The following is a 1154-nucleotide window of genomic DNA, read 5'->3' as shown; positions in this document are numbered from 1 at the left end:
TAGAAAATTTGGTAGGGTTATGTTTGTAAACAGAACATTTCCCAAAATTAACCTGCGCAAAAGAGATCCTCAAACAAGCAGTATTGTAACGTCCCTCAATTTCTTAATATAAAATGTCACATAATAGATCAAATGGTCAACCTGAACCCGTGGGTAATGGGGACACCTGTCAAACACAGCGGAAAACCTAGCAGCAGTAAACATAAAATCTCAAACATCCAATCATAAAACATAATACCAGAGCTTTCTATAACACCAAAATACTGTTATTATATACAACCTCCAAAAGTCAAAATAACACTAGGATCAAATAACAAAAACTCCCAATCCTAGTTCAATGCTTACCCTTCTAGCAGGGAAGCTCCAATCACTTAATGACAGCTCTGGCCCGCCGATCTCACTGGATTTCCTGAAAATCATTTAATGTTCGGGGGTGAGACACTTCTCAGTAAGGGAAAATAAACTAAATACAGCTATGTGGTAACATGAATATTTAATGCATTTATACATATACAGTACATTTCATAATTCTATAAACATCATCATATCGTTCTAGGTAAACATATATTTTCACATCTGTTAATAAATCATAACATACATAAAATCATCTGTTATAACTGTAGTACTAAAAACAAACCCAGGATGAATAGTTAGCTGGTGTCATGTATTACCTCCCATGACGGATTGTGCAGCCCGAAGGCGGGACCCGACAATGGCTGGCCGACCACTGCCGAATCAAATATGTCTATAAGTACGATGAGCCACACCCTGGTCCGAACTGCTAGGTGGATGTCCACACTCTACTGAAAGCCACATCGACTATCCATCTCCCATCCCCTCGTGGGATGGTTGGCACTAATCTGACGTAGATATCTAATCTACACATATAGCTACAGTACCGAGCCCCTGAACTGAACTAAACTTACATCCTGGTGGTGATAACATATAATACATGATCATATATATAACATCATTATGGTCTCGTGCCGAAAATATAGTAATTACGGCCTCGTGCCGAAAACATAAATACATGGCCTCGCACTAATAACATAGATACGGCCTCGTGCCAATAACATAAATATGGCCTCGTGCAAATAACATAAATACATGGCCTCGCGACAATAACATAAATACGGCCTCGTACCGGTAACATA

Source organism: Malania oleifera, chromosome 1 (assembly GCF_029873635.1).
Source record: "Malania oleifera isolate guangnan ecotype guangnan chromosome 1, ASM2987363v1, whole genome shotgun sequence".
In the NCBI taxonomy this organism is placed as follows: domain Eukaryota; kingdom Viridiplantae; phylum Streptophyta; class Magnoliopsida; order Santalales; family Ximeniaceae; genus Malania; species Malania oleifera.
The sequence above is the reverse complement of the archived record's forward strand: the minus strand, read 5'-3'. Positions refer to the sequence as shown.